The 16,455-nt window shown below is 41.1% G+C and overlaps 1 protein-coding gene across 2 annotated transcripts in view; it reads right to left on the reverse strand.

Annotated features, from left to right (window-relative positions):
* Nucleotides 1-13,781: 13,781 nt before the first annotated feature.
* The window catches only part of LOC311035428 (uncharacterized protein), a 159,599-nt gene continuing 156,925 nt past the window's right edge, over nucleotides 13,782-16,455 (reverse strand). For both annotated transcript variants that reach the window (XM_084043611.1, XM_084043614.1), the window contains one exon: nucleotides 13,782-14,577. The gene's annotated coding sequence lies outside the window, so the exon portion shown is untranslated. The remainder of the gene's footprint in view (nucleotides 14,578-16,455) is intronic.

Here is a 16,455-nt window from a genome sequence, read left to right on the forward strand (position 1 = left end):
CCACCACATCTGCATATTTGCCTGGCGAGCTGATATATGCTGGGATGAAAGCTATCCACACGGCACAGAAGATCAACATGCTGAAAGTGATGTACTTGGCTTCATTGAAGTTGTCTGGAAGATTCCTGGCCATGAATGCTAGGACAAAGCTGAGGAGTGCCAGTAAACCAATATAACCTAGTAACACTGCAAAACCAACCTTTGATCCCACATCACACTCATAAACTATCTTATCACCGAGGTATTGTGTGTTTTTATGAGGAGTTGGTGAGGCAGACACAAGCCAGGCTGTGCAGATTATTGCTTGAATGGAGGTAAGACCCAGCACTGTTCCTCTCTGCTGCATAGCACCGAAAAACTTCATAACGTCAGCACCCCCAGGCTTGGAGGATTTGAACACGGCCAACACCACCATAGTCTTTACCAGGATACACGAGACACACAGCACAAAGCTGATCCCAAATACCGCATGCCTCAGCTGACAAGTCCAGATTCTGGGACGACCAATGAACAGAAGTGAGCACATGAAACACAGCTTGAGTGACGGCAAAAGTTGGAAGCTGAGTTCTGCGTTGTTGGCACGCACAATGGGTGTGTCTCGATGATAGACGAAGATGCCCAGGACAATCGCACAGATAAATGTTCCTAGCAATGCAATGGTTGTCAAGGAGATACCCAGGGCCTCATGGTAGGAGAGGAACTCCACAGTCTTAGGGACACAGTGGTCACGCTCGAGATTGGACCAGAAATCCTCTCGACAACTGGTGCACTCGGTAGAGTCTAACAAAGACAGTAAAGATAAAGGGACACACAATAGTGTGTAAGCATTGTCCTGAAGATAACCTGAGTTGTTAGATCCTATCATACTATACCACTATCCTATCCTAACCTTGTGTGTGTGTGTGTGTGTGTGTGTGTGTGTGTGTGTGTGTGTGTGTGTGTGTGTGTGTGTGTGTGTGTGTGTGTGTGTGTGTGTGTGTGTGTGTGTGTGTGTGTGTGTGTGTGTGTGTGTGAGTGAGTGAGTGAGAGAGACAATGTGTGTGTGTTCAGTAAAGCACAGAAGCTTTAAATACAAAATGATCTCATCAATTGTGTCATCAATAACCCACTCAGCATCCTACGGTGACTTAATGACCAATCGGCAGACGGGGACTTCACAGTTACATGGCCGTTCTAATGCAGTTTTCTCTTCTACAACGTGTGTTGTTGGTATATCGATATGAAAATGACGGAAGCTGTTTTTTTTTACTTCTTAAGCTGTGTTTTGCCATGGGCTATGAATATGTAATGGTAGTTGCAGTCCCAAGTCTCAAGACTATACGTAGTTTGGGTGCAAACATCACTAGGTATGGATTAGTAAACAGGGTAGGGAGGGACTAGTAAACAGGGTAGGGACTAGTAAACAGGGTAAACCAACCAGTCTCATTGCTGATCTCTCCATCAGAACAAGCAATGCAGTCAAAGCAGCAGGCAGGCTCTCCTTTCCTTCTGGCCAGATAAGTTCCAGGAGTACAGCTCTCACTGCACATTGACCGAGGAGGCTACAAAGGAGAGTAACAATGATCAATATGTAACGATTCCCAATATGTAACGATTCTCGATATGTGGGCCAAATAATTGGCACAACACTACATGATAATATAACATTTAAAAGAAAATTGTAATTAAGAAATACTATATGTTTTCTTTAAAACAAAATCTGTTTTCATTGTGATGCCGGATAAAAAAGGATCAATTGATTGATCATGCTTTGAAAATGCACACAGTCCACTTAACACGGCAGCCAAGAGGCTGAAGTCTTAATACTAAAGTCTGAATACTTTAGTGTAGAACCACTGGACTAAAGTAAATGACTTTCTCATCATGAGCTCAACATGAGAAAGTCAAAGGGACCTTTGTGGATTCAAAGCTCCAGAAGATTTTGTCTTCATCCAGGATGAGTTCTTCGTCTCCGGAGGCAGACTTCTTGACCACGCCTACATTCTGAACCTTTACGCTTCCGTCAGGGAGCCACACCCAGTTCATGACATCATAGATTGGAAACGGATCACCATTCTCATCAAATGATACATCATCACCAAATGATGTGGTGAAGTTGACCTTTTCCAGGTAATACACAAGCTAGAAATGTTAACGAGCCAAATTATGGAAATATAATAACAACTCACACTGGCAAATACAAAAGATACAAAGCTAACAAAGCAAAGTAGCATATTGCTATTTAATTGTTTCACAACGAGCTCGTTGACGTTATCAGCGTCAGTCGGACAAGCAAGAAAAGAAGAGAGGAAAATAAAGGCTGGGGTTAAAAAGACAACTAGAGGACAAATACAAATATTTTCTGTGTGGTAAGTGAAGGTGAGTCGAAATGGCTAAACAACACATTTGGAGCTTTTGTCGTTGTATAGCATGTGTCTAGAGTTGAAGCTCAATTTGGATTTCAGCTTTGAAGATTTTGTAGCAGCTACAAACACTGGGTGTAGCTTTTTCTTCATGTCGCTGGCCTCCAATGAAAATGAATGGTGCACTGTAGCTTTGCACTGTATCCGCTATAGTGTGGACACAGCATGATAGTAATCATTGCTGTAGAATGCTTGTTCAATGGCAGGGGTCTCTCCGTCTCTTTACTAAACAGAAAATACATTCTCAGGTAGGGATACCAATTTAATTCAATCAAAAGAGAGAACTCATTCAGGACAATTAAGTTAAGTCTTTGCCTCTCTCCTGATTGGATGACATTTGTATTCCACCTGGAAATGTATTTTCTGTTCATTAAAGAGCTGGAGAGATGGGGAGACAGACTGTTACTGAAGAACCACTTGATGGCAATGATTACTGTCAGAATAGAGCTTTATAACTTGTGGGAGGGGGGGGGGTAAAAATAGCTACAAAATATTGCCTTTCACCGATGTTAAATTAACATTTTCATTACTATTCTAACCCTAACCCTAACCCTAAAATACAGCTAGAAACAGTAAAAGGTGAACTGTGAATGTATGAATATCACACCTGCCATGGCTGTATTGTCTGCAACCTGGCACAGCTGTGCCCAGCGAATGGCCCTCTTCCTGGCGCACATTGCAACATGTCATGGAGGGCATGGGCCAGAGCATACACAGCCATGTACGCGGTGTACTCTCCCCTGAGGTCTGACACATCCAACAGGGTAGTTTCTGCGGTTCCTAGGTCCTCTTGTCCAGTACACACCGTTCCACCAGCATCCACCCACTCTGATGGAAGGGGTGCAAATTTACACCGAAATGTGTGCTCCCAAAACTGCCTCACCTGAAGAATCACAATGAAGACTTAAAGGGGTAATGGCATAAAAAAAGAAATCAACGTTTACGTTTATCCCTTATTTCTTGTGCTTCACTGTATATGCAATATCTTCCCCCAAAATGAGTTAGCTGGCATTGAAATTCACATTTTCAGAAACAAATAAAAAAGAGCTAGTTACCAGACCAGGTGAGTGGTATATTCATGAAAATGGCTATGCCAACTCCAAACAGCCCCAAAGACACGATGCCAGCACTACTTGACCCCACTGATTCCGAAAACAGAAATTAAAGGAGGCGGACTGTATCCGGCAACACAAATTTGCTTGCTAGGGACTGTCCACCCCCCTTTTCTCAGACCAAGTGAGTGGTACATTCATGAAAATGGCTATAATAAGTAGGTCGGGAAGTGGCTTATTGTCGGTATCAGCCGAGTAACACGCGGGAATCTGTCCCCGTTACAATGTGCTGGACCCCTGGGAGATGGATTTCTGAGGTGGGGCGCCACACCTATCCTCAGCTCCCAGTACTTACCACACAACTTACCGCACCCAAGCTGTGCTACTCATACGCTGAGTTGGCGGTGCCCGAGATCGAACCCATGACCTCGTGGTCTGAAGGCAAGAGCTCTACCGCCTGAGCTACCTGGACTATGCCAACTCAAAACAGCCCCAAAGACTTGATGCCAGTACTATTTGACCAATGGACACACTATAAGGTCATCGCATTGGCTACTGCAAATGCCAATCAATATCTGTGATGCAGTATGTCCTGCCCTAGCTGACTCTTTTCAGAGAAACCACTTAACATATAGCATCAAATATGATGTTTTCTAGCCATGTCATGGCACCTTTAACCATGAATAAAATAGAATGTGATTTTTTAAATATTTTAATTATTTAATTCTAAACTGAACAAGAGCCTTACTATGTTATTTTCATGGCTGTTGTCAGGGTCATTGTCAGGATGTATTTTCAACAAGAAGTCCTTCAGACCTGGCATCTCTCCACGATGGATGTCGATGCCCAGGGTGCCTCTCAGGAATGGCATGAAGGCAGGAGTCTGGAGTCCAGTCTTGGACGTCCAGGCCTCACTGGCCATCCATAGCAGACCTGTCACATTCTGCTTTACCACCTGTTATGGTGAACAAATTATATTTGTATGTGTTCAGTCTAAAGCAGTGTTTTTTATTGTATTTCTTTTACCTTTATTTATAAAGGTGAAATCCTGAGATGTAAGAGCTCTTTTATGAGGGAGCCCTGTTTAGCAAGTGGGCCGCAACATAATTAGCACAACACTAAGATCTTAATGATAAGATAACATGTCATGGTATTTTTTCTTCAAAACATTGATGAATGTGTTTTCGTTGAGAGGATTGATTGATTGATCATTAAAATAAACACAGGCCTGCTTTGAAAATGGATCCAATGTAATTGTTAATTAGTCACAAACGCTTGTTAATATCAAGCTATATTAATGTTAACCCACAGATAGACTTTATAACAAATAGTTATAGCAGTGAGATCTGTGAATGGTGTGATTATCTGTTTGATTATTGGACAGAGACCAAATAAAAAGCAAAAGCAAAACTGCAAAAACAAAATAAACAAATGCTGAGCAAATCGTTGAATTGTTGAAAAAGGATTTAAAAAAACAACAACATAATATTTCTTCTGAAAGAATGTCTTAAAGGGCCTTCAATGTTTTTCAGGCCAAAGACCCCTTAGCTGAGAGAGAGAGATGAAGCAGAGACCCCCACTACATATTGTATAACATTGGGTTGCAGATCAAACTTGTTCATAGATTTCATAGATAGCTTCATAGACTTGTTTGACAGCCCTATCATCAGTGTTGTGTAAATTAATGTTTTCTAAACACGTAACCCTCAATACTTAGTCAAATTGACCGTTGGATTTGTTATTTTTGGCTAAAGATAGCAGATGTTTTGGCTAAAGTGGCTCCTCAGAATAGGGATGCTAGGGTTAAAAAAAAAATCCTATCACACAAAGATTTGGTGGCCCCCCCTGTAGTAAGGACCCCCTGTCAAGACCCCTGCCTTACAATCATGCAAACCATGTCATAATGAACATGTATCATCATAACCCGACCTCCTGCATGAGTTCAACCATATGGCTCTCATATAGAAATGCAACGACCACACGGGCTGTGGAGGTCTTCATCACTGTGACGATCCTCCGAAGCTCCGCCGGGTCGGCGTCCATGGGGACCACCTCCACGTACGCCAGACAGGCCGACCCAGAGCGGTCCATCTCAGACCGGAAGGACTGGGCGACGCTGTGTCCATAGTCATTATCGACCATCACCAGTCCCACCCAGGTCCACCCCAACCGCTGCATGATCTGGAGCATAGCTTGCACCTGATTGGATGAAGAAGAATGGAAGGACGAGTTGCTAGGCTAGGGATCACCGTTTCCCCAAACAGTGGGTCGGGACCCGCGTTTGGGCCGCAGACAATTTTTTATGGATCGCTAGTAAATGTCTCCTTTTTTCAGTTTCCTACATTTCAAAATATATATTAAATATAATAACATCATTTCAAAAGATTAAAAACAATTCCAAAAAGTAAGTTTCAAAAGTATTTCATAAATAAAAAATAAAATAATAATAATTACCATGAATAAATAAAAAGAAGTGGTGAAAATAGAAGATCTACAAGCTCACAACGCGGTGTTGTGAGCTTGTCCTAGACTTTATTGTGTCATATCCTCGAATGATTTTAACATGTGTTATGACTTTTGTAATAAACGAAACTAACCTAATAAACTCAACTAAAGACCACAGCAGCCTAATACGCTCAAGCAAATGAGAGGCCATGTGCAATATCCATTACACTCACTAGAGGGAGGTATGTGTCAAGTGTGTGGAACCTGAACTACTTGATACCAACACATGTTTTATCTGTAGCAGTTTGATTTGATGTGATTTATTTATTAGATCCCCATTAGCTTACTGTACTGTTACAGCAGCTACTCTTCCTGGGGTCTCAACCAGCATCATCAAAAACACAGTTTAAATCAATAGGCCTACACCAGGGGTCTTCAACAGGGGGTCCGGGACCCCTAGGGGGTCCTCAGAGTTACAACAGGGGGTCCGCCGAATCTTTGTGTGATAGGATTTGTTTTTTTTACATTAACCACTTGAACCTTAGCATCCCTTTTCTGAGGAGAACTTTAGCCAAAAATAGCAGATCTACAAGCTCACAACGCCTCGCGCTGCGAGGCGTTGTGAGCTTGTAGATCTGCTATTTTTGGCAAAGAGGTGTTTGGTGTAGAGGGAAACGAGAGCCGACCAAGTAAACACATTTTTTGAAATCTGAAACACAATTTTATACAATATAGAGGGGGTCCCTGCTTCATCTCTCTCTCAGCTAGGGCGTCCTTGGCCTGAAAACGTTGAAGACCCCTGGCCTACTCATCATTCATACAACATACTCACCACAACATACAGTACAACACAAATACACTAACTCATAACCTGTCTAATTGCTCCATATTACAATTTAATCTTCAACACAATTGATAGATCTCTTAACTCAACCTTAAATGTCAAATTGACTGGGATGTATAGCTCATATAACATAATAGAGAGAAAAGCTAGAAAAAATAATGTGTTGTGTGAACAAATACAATTTTCACTTTTTCTTAAAACTTATAGTATCACTTTCAGGAAAAAAAAGGTAATGAATTCCATGCCACCATTGCTCTGTTATGAACTGTTCTTTGTTTTACATTAGTTTTACATGAAGGGAACCGACACTCTGATGACTGCCGAGTAGAATATTGATGTGTATCTCGGTTCTTAGTAATGATAATGTTTTGAATAAAACACACTAGTGAATAGTGCAACCTACTTTTTACCCTTAACCAAACTAAATTATTGTTCATTATTCCTCTTGTTCAATATGGGCATTGGAAAACTATGTCAGCTGCTTTGTTTTTGGGCCACCTGCAACCTGTTACTTCCTGTTGTATTGGACCAAATCACGGAACAATAATCTAAATGTGATTTGTACTCATTGTTGATTAAGTGTTTAGGCATGTATTTCCTACAATGTTTTATAGCAGCCATACCTCTGCCCATTCCTTTCACCAGTTGATCAATTTGACTATTCCAAGACATTTTACAATCAACAGTAATACCTAATAACTTTACTTCGGTTACATGCTCAATATCTGTGTGCTGTATATATCTGTACATAGTTAAGTGTAAAGTTGATACAGATTTTAATGAACAGTTTTGACCTAATCCTACACTTTTTTTTTCTTTATTAAGAACCAATTTATTTAATCTCATCCATTTTCTATCATTTTAATTTATCATTTAAAACTCTGGCAAGTTCACTAGATGTTTTAGAGGATGTATTTAGCCTATCGAAAGGTATATCATAACATTTTTTTTTTTTTAAACAACCAGTGAATGCGCCTGCGGGTCTCGTCTCCTCCTCTCCTGAGTGGCTGCCTCTCTCTACAGCAGTGGTTCCCAAACCTTTCAGACGACGACCCCCCAAAAATAATCATATTTGAACTGGGGACCCACTTATACTGTATGTTGGTCTGTTTACTGTTACAAACAATATTGCACAATAAGCTAATCATCTGGGAACCCCTCCCCCAGTTTGGGAACCACTGTTAGATTGCCCCTTTTTGTATGCATGCTGATACACCGTATTTAAATCATTTTTTAAATAAATACTGCAGTTCACCTGGAAGGCATCGCTTGGGATTGTTCTAAAGAAGGAGGGGAACTGCTCCTGGTCACTCAGACAGGCGCAGGTGGCACCATAACTGACCTACAAAATGTACAAAACATCAGGATGGATTAAAGTTCTCAGTCGCCACGACTGATTTCAGTCATTTGGATTCTGTAGTCGGCATGTCTTCTATGGAAGCATGCGACACATTGAGATAATAATGACTTTCAAACCGTAAAAAAAGAAGAAGACTATACTATGTTTATCACATTTTATATTCGTAAATATAGTAAATAACCAAAATCAATCATGTTGGGCAGAAACCACTGACTGAATCTCCATATTCTAACTTTTTGTGTTTTTTCGTTAATTAATGCCTTATTGATCATACTACAGCGTCACACACAAGCATCAAAAGTAGCAGATCCGCAAGCTCGAAACGCAGCGCAAATCGACTCACTTTGAGCTTGTAGATCTGCTGCTTTTGCTACTTTTGAATAAGAATCCCGTAAAGCAACGGTTTTGGACATCCAACAGAGACGATAATATAAAATCGGTGACAGTAAAAGTGATGAACTTACCATGGGCACTCTGTACAAACCTAGTATACTAGAGATGGCAATAGAATTGGTTGAGGACGCAGCACCCACTATTCCCAGTACCGGAGGAGACCCGACGCAGCTCTCCTCCAATGGAAACTGCTCCTCTCTCCCACTGGCCAATGACAACGCTGTACGGAACCCGACTCCAAGCGTGTAGCAGTTATCATAGATCCTATAGCCCAGAGTCACGTTGGGCAGCAGGCTGGGGTTTCTGTTGATCTCATTAACTGCAAAAGCCATGGACTGGGCCCATCTGAACCCTTGAATGTAAAAACTAACACATACAATTCCACTGTGTAACCTTGAATATTTATCTTTGTAGAAATACAACATAGCTACGCCTACTATCTACTATCAGTGGTTATTCCAAACTTTTTAGCTCAAGACCCAAAAGAGAAATCAGATGTTTGCCCAAGACCCAAACTAGTGAAAAATAGCAGATCTACAAGCTCACATCGCGCCACGTTGCGAGCTTGCAGATCTGCTACTTTTCACTACTTCTTAAATATTTCGTTTTCTATTTTAGGGAATTTCTTGCATTATCTTTTATTTTCAAATGTTTGAAGTTGTTCATGTGTGAGTTTTTGTGGAAATCTTTAGAAAGACTTTTAAAATAATAATTCATGCCAAAATTTAGGAAACAAAAAAATCAAGGGATATACACTCGCTACCCGCGAAAATGTATCCGCGACCCACACATAAATCCGGACCCATTGTTTGGGAAACAGTGATATACATAAATGCTATATATATCAAAACTGCTCCCTGTAGTCTTGCTTGCTGTTTTGCATGTGTGATACTTACCCAGTGCATGTGGGGGGCTGAGGCTTGGAGATGAAAGACAGCTCAGGAAACACAGGGACGTAGTGGATCGGAAACAAACCACCCAAAACCAAGTCCCCAGCCTTGTCTAATCTGTTGACATTAAACTGTTCCTGTAACTCACATGAAGAGGAAGACGAGGAAGACAAAGGAGAGAATGAAGAGAACCATATCAAGGTCAAGTACAGGTATGAAAGCAGAAGTATGTCTAGAGAAGCCCTCATGACTGTCCTCCACTATCTGTCTAACACTCCCCTCCCCTTTATGAATCCATTGTCCAGTTGCTACATTTTATACACAGTGCTGTGCCACCTTTATGGCATTACGTAATCTTTCACACCACCCATCGGTGCAGTGCCATCCCCTGTGCCACCTTATGGCATTACATAATCTTTCACACACAGACATATAAAGGTAGATGCCTCCTCCGACTTCTGTCTGGGCGTCTGTATCTGCGGGCGCCATTTTTGGGAAGGCAAACTGCCTTTCAAAGTGACTAATGGCCAATCACAGAGCGTCTTTTCCGGGACTTGGCAGTCCCCTTGGCAGTCAAAGTTGTATACAAATATAACAGGATAATTGTATACAACTAGCTTCTCAAAAGTCCCGTTAAAGACTTGCTGTGATTGGCCAGTAGTCACTTTGAGTGGCAGCGTGCTTTCCGAAAATGGCGGCCGTGGATACAGGTCGCTCCAATGAACTGCAGCGGCCAATTAGGTATCTAGGTTTCTAAATCTATGTTTTACACCACCCATCATTGCTGTGCCATTGCCTGTTCCTCCAAAGTGACGACACCCACAGCCACAACACTAGAGAGAGCGAGCATGATCTGATAACACCCACATTTAGAACAAACATGGGAAAGTTGTCATTATACTACTCTGCCAACAAAATATGGAATGCCCTGACACCATAAAGGATGTGTAAGACTGGTTTCTTTCAAAAATGGCCTGAAAATGTTGGGGGGGGCGGGACGTACCACTTTATGGCATTACGTAATCTTTCACAGCACCCATCTGGGCTGAGGCAGTATCTCACCAGGGTAACATTGGCAACTATTCACCCATCATGAAATGTACATGCACGCATGCGTTCTCACACACGCACGCACGCACGCACGCACGCACGCACGCACGCACACACACACACACACACACACACACACACACACACACACACACACACACACACACACACACACACACACACACACACACACACACACACACACACACACACACACACACACACACACACACACACACACACACACACGGAATGGGATCTTCACATGACCCCAGAGATAATGCGTACCGATTTGAGGGGTGTTTGGACAAAAGCTGTAGTAGTAATATGAAAACAAATGTGTTCTGCCTCCTGGTAGCGGTATAACTGTCCGATGTGAAAGATTTGGGGCAGAGGTTCTGCTCTGGCCTCCAGGGAGTGTGTGTGTGCAGTTTCTCTCCTATTGGTGCCAGAGATTAGCTGTCCACAGACAGACAGACAGACAGACGGACAGACGGATGGACAGGGGCGAGAACATCATCTCGGCCACGCCTTTGGCCTGGTACGTACGTCATACATACAGACATACAGTGCATACTTAAGAACGTACACACATACATACATAAATGTCGTACAATCTGTTCCTCAAGGGAACAGATTGTTTGAGAGCTCCAGCACCTGGAAAATTACCAGAATGATGCAATCTCTCAGCTGTCATTGCTAAAACTTGTTGGACACAATTAGAGTACAAAAACAATTATATGATTGGTTTGAAAAACAGTGGGCGTAGCTTTGTCTCGCTGGTACCTTGCATTCAGAAGTGTCTAGACGTATCAGTAGGCGCCTAGGCGGACATCTCTGATCGTCTGACAACAACAAACTATGCCCAGGTGGATACAAATTAAACGTGAGGCAAGCAAAGGCAGGTGTATGATTCCCAGTGATGAAATATGGCCCAAGGGTGATGAAATGGTGGCTCAACAGGCACACTGTTGGAAGATAATTAACTTTAAGGTCCAATGAGACGATTGACAAAACATGATAACATTAATTAACTAGAACACAGTGGTGCCATGTTTACAACTACTGTAGCTAGGTCTACATTTGTACAGTGTCATAATACAGATAGGGTTTGGGCAACGTTCAATCAATCAATCAATCGTACGTCATTGGGCAACGTTACACCAAAATGGTTGTTAATCCAAAATACCCCAAACGTAGATACATCAAAATAAACTACAGTATTGTAGTGAACGGTGGGCTTCTTCAGATCGGAATAATTAGTTATTATGACTATTTATATGAATATTTATTTTATTTGTGACACAGCAAACCAAACACCAAACCTATTCACATGAGGAAATGGAGAGGAGGCCAACACCACAACTACCCCTCTCTACCACCCTGATGTGACACATACACAAATAATGAACATGATCCTCACGACACATTAAAGTTTAAACCCTATAGTTTAACCACTAAGACCTGAGTCCGATTCTACCAATGCATCAGTATAGTTATAGTTCTCAAACGTTTTTGTGCCAAGGACCCCTTATCTGAAAAGGTTTTTGCCAGGGGACCACCAGAATAAAAGATTTGTGTTTAAAAAAAAAATATTCAAGCATTTTCAAAAATGTTTTTTTTTTTTTTTACTTTAAAACACAGAAAGTGGTACAGGTGGCGCAACATTTCGGCCACATGACCTTCATCAGGTGAAGTGATTTGTGACCCACCCCCCTTATTTAACTGTGGGTCACACAACACAACACGTGACCACGGTGACATATTACAGGGCAGAAGTAGGTTACTTTTAACACCAAGACACAATGTGCGTGTGATTACTGTTAAGGATATCCCACCACATTGACGTGCGGCCAAGTTTTTGTTTCATAAAAATGCATCATAGACATGTTATGAGCTACTTTCTGTCAATAAATATTCCGTGCAGGTGATTATTGTTAAGTGTTGGAGTTTGGAAGCGCTCGTTTGCTATAACTCAACGTCCTGCTGCCTCCTGTATTATGAGTAATTTACCTGTCTCTCACATTTAGAAACAGGTGGTACCAAGGACCGTTGAGTGATTTCCCATGAGCGCTTCCAAACTTTATTGACAGAGAGTAGCTCATAACATGTCTATGGTGGATTTTTATGAATCAAAAACTAGATACAAAGATGCAAAGAGGATAATCCAGCAAGCTTTCCGCACAGCTACAATGACGGTGATTTTAAAGTGGTTTAATACAATCGGATCGGACATTTCTGTTTGGGCTGTCAAGGGTTGCATTAGAATTAGACTTAGCATAAGAATTGCTTTCGGCTAAAGGTGCAATAAGTGATTTATTTTTTATAACTGGTTATCTCTACTACAATATATTATGATAGTAACCATTGCTATGAAGTGTTTGTTCAGTAACCAGGGTCTCTCCAGGTCTTTAGTAAACAGAAAACACATTTTCAGGATACTCATACAGGATACAGGATAGAAGTGGAAGTCAGCTGAAAATTCAAACGTATTATGTTTTACCTGAAAGGACGACTTTGCCCACATAATTGCTCCTCACTAATGCTCATGATAAAATGGTACGATTTTTTCCTACTCGGTCTGTGTGGATCCTCCTCCCTCCCACAGACAGACAGACAGACAGACAGACAGAGAGTTAACCATGAACCAGGAGAGAGAGCAGGAAACCCAACACATTCCCCTCTCTCCCTCCCTCTCTTCATTCTCAGTAACATAAACACAAGTTGGGGCTTGTTAAACATAGACACAAGTTGGGGCTAGATAACACTCTGGAATGATCAAAGTGTAGACAGGAGATCTGCTAAAACACATTCCAATAGTCAGATAGGACATTCAAAATGATAATACTAACACTACTAAGGTTTGGGAGATATTCATGAACATAAAAATAAACACCTTCTTTTTTTGTCTATCCTCAACATGTTTCCCTGTCGCTCTTTCTTTTTGTCTGTCCTGTTCTTTACACCAGCGTCCGTTGAAGGTTGTAGAAGACTCACATTGATCTGAAACTTGGTGAAAAGAAGACATGGGCAGGCCACTGGGACAGTAATTCAGGGTGGGAGTCACACACACACACACACACACACACACACACACACACACACACACACACACACACACACACACACACACACACACACACACACACACACACACACACACACACACACACACTAAAGCTGAAATTAAATTAATAAATCAATAATCAAACAGGAAAACACATCTCTAATCAGTTTTTTTTTAAGTCTGTTTATTCGTTTTTTTATACAATTGACATGGAACAAATAGAGGTACACGTTATAGTAATCTCAAAAATCTATTACTTATTATACATCTGTGTATACGATAGGAGGAAACGTACAATGATTACATAATTCACAATTCATTCATCAATCAATAGGTTATTTCATATATCAAATTATTATTAACGGAGAACCTGTCACAAAGTCATACAATGCCTATGGAAACTGTCAAAAAGGTGTGGCATTTTTATGAATCTGCATAAAAAAAAGAAAAAAAAGATGATCCTACGATTTTTTCACCCAGTGCCAATGGCGTATTCCTGGGCACTACTCTCCCACTGCCAGCCTGGGGAGAGCCCCGAACTGAGCTCATGCTTCCTTCAACACTGAGTGAGCAGGCCGCTTCTTATCACCTGACAGGGGGGAGTTTCCTCGGTAGGACGTAGCACGTGGAAGGAACATGTTATTCCAACCAGTTCCTTTCCCCTCTATCAGGCGCCCCGGCTGACCAGGGGGAGGCAGTATAGTGACCAGGATTACTGCATGTTTTTGTGAGGGTACCTACCCTAGGGGACACGAGGGGAACATGCAAACTCCACACAGAAAGGCCCTTTCGCCAACCCCACCTAGGGTATGGGCACTGATGACGCGGAGGAGAGAACACGCCCCCAGCGGCCACAACGGCCCCGGCTGGAATCGAACCCAGGACCCTTCTAGCTGTGACGCGACAGCGCTACCAACTGCATTTGTTTTACTCCAAACTCAGAAGCTCTGAATACAACCTCAAACTATGGTCATTGTAAGTAGAAGGATCACACAGAGTCTTCCTCCTGGATGTCCAGAGGACCCTGGTAGTTGGACATCAATCATCAGATGACTCAGAGCTGCTTAAGGGAGCCTGTGAGAGAGTTTAACAGAACACATTGGATGACAAAGACAGGACATGTTAACATGCATGAATCTAACACCAGGGTCCGACGTTAAGGACCCTGAAAAGGAAAGTCAATGATTTGTTTCTAAACACTTTATAAATCAATGGCTGAAAACATGTAAAAAGTATGTGAAGTACGTGGTAATGGATTGTGGAGTTAGACCATTTAACTGTTTAACTGCCAGAGTATGTACAACTAAATAAGGCCCAGACTGCCAGCATTTTTTTGATTTTCTTACCTTTTCAAGTAGTCACAGAATATTTATCTCTCATCCCCTGATGAAAAAAATGTCATCGCGACCTCCTGTTCGCTTGTTGTACGCCGTTAAAAATAGCATGTTTGGGCAAAAATACATCACAAGAAAAAAATACAGGATTTTTAAGTAATAAGTTAACCAGGGAGTGAATGGAGAAGTAAATATTTTATTTGGATCACGTTATCTCCTAGTTCTGTGTGAGAAAAAAAGAAGAAAAAAACGTGTCCAAACTCGTCGTTGGCACTGTGAGCCCTGGCAGAATTTGACGAGGCAACTCGTCCATGGCAGTCAACTGCAAGACCATTTTGGTAGAGGTTTGGGTTGTGTAGTTACCTTGCCATGATGTAAGGTGAACAAGAAATCAAAAATAATTGCTCCATTGATTAGAAATTGATAATTCAAAATATGCTCCTCATTGACTTGCATTGTAAAACAGCTCTCAAAGTCACTCTTTTAGCACGTAAACAAATGTAAACAAACATTACCAAACCGAGTACTGTTTTTTTTTTTTATATATATATATATATATATATATATATATATATGTCAACTTCCTGCTGATTTTACTATTTGAAGATTCGGCTCCGCGGTTTTCTTTTTAATAATAAAAATCAAAATCAACAGGACGTTATAATTTTTTATAAAAAAAAAAAAAACGTACTGGGTTTTGGTGATGTTCTATATTGTCTGAATCAACTTTGTTTGCGTTCGTTTATGTGCTAAAAGAGTGACTTTGAGAGCTGTTTTACCGTACAATGGGTCTGGCAAGTCAATGAGGAGCATATTTTCAATTAGAATGGAATAATTCTAATAAATGGAGCAATTCATTTTGATTTCTTGTCCACCTTTCTTTCTTTCTTTCTTTCTTTATTCGGATCCCCATTAGCTTCCGCTGCCGCGGTCGCTAGTCTTCCTGGGGTCCACATAAAACATCACAACATAAAACAACATACAATATACATACAACCATCAACTGACACTCGTCAGTCCAAAACTAAGCTACATTAAAAGTGCCAATGATATAGACACAGAAACATTGGTTAAACATCATGTACAAAAACATATTGATCATTCTAATTGTGTGATCTCTCCCATTAATATCTGTTTAATAGATTTTTTGAATACATATTTGCTCTTAATTTGTCTAATATTTACGGATAATGAGTTCCATTGTTGGGTGGCTCTATAAATAACAGTTTTTTAAAGTACTTCTGACTTTGGAAGTTCCAAATACCCTGAGCTTACCTGTCTTGTTTGATATCTATGTTTTAGACCTGCATTAAACAATTGATCTCTGAAGAAATCTGGCTTCCCCTCAATAATTGACCTTTGGAGTTACATCATGGCAAGGTAACTACACAACCCAAATCTCTACCAAAGTGGTCTTGCCCTTTAACCTGTTTTCAAAAAAATCTCTAAATCTAGACGTGATGACCACAGTCCTTCTAAAGACGATTCTCCGTCTCAGAGCGATTCAGATAGGAGGAATACAATAATCAAATACAAAAGAGCAGCTACACAATACAATATAAATAACTAAAACTGTACAAGGCAATGGAGATAATGGAGAGGTGGCCTCCATTACGAG

Source organism: Gymnoscopelus microlampas (genome assembly GCF_963454915.1).
Source record: "Gymnoscopelus microlampas genome assembly, chromosome: 19".
In the NCBI taxonomy this organism is placed as follows: domain Eukaryota; kingdom Metazoa; phylum Chordata; class Actinopteri; order Myctophiformes; family Myctophidae; genus Gymnoscopelus; species Gymnoscopelus microlampas.